We start from the raw sequence: 313 nt of genomic DNA on the forward strand, positions 1-313 counted from the left end.
CAGTCATCTGACACAAACTCCAGCTGCTTCATTGTGTACGTGACTGGTCGCAAGTGGGCCAGAAAGTGTAGCCATGAGGTCTGGCGTTTGGCATGAAAGTGTGAAAGAATGTGGGTTTATGGCATGGCTATTGAGGCCATGTGGCCTCACCATTTGGCTTGCAACAGGAAACAAGACACAGCATGTTATCAAAAGACATCACAGGAGAAGGCATGTGAATATAGAAGCAATATTCCTATACAGCCTGTCAGAGGAAGAACAGCCGGATGCTTTCTGTTCCTTCGGTAACTGTGGCCTTGAGGAGTCATGACCA

The sequence above is a fragment of the Gekko japonicus genome, unplaced genomic scaffold (assembly GCF_001447785.1).
Source record: "Gekko japonicus isolate JY-2015 unplaced genomic scaffold, Gekko_japonicus_V1.1 scaffold2378, whole genome shotgun sequence".
Classification (NCBI taxonomy): Eukaryota; Metazoa; Chordata; class Lepidosauria; order Squamata; family Gekkonidae; genus Gekko; species Gekko japonicus.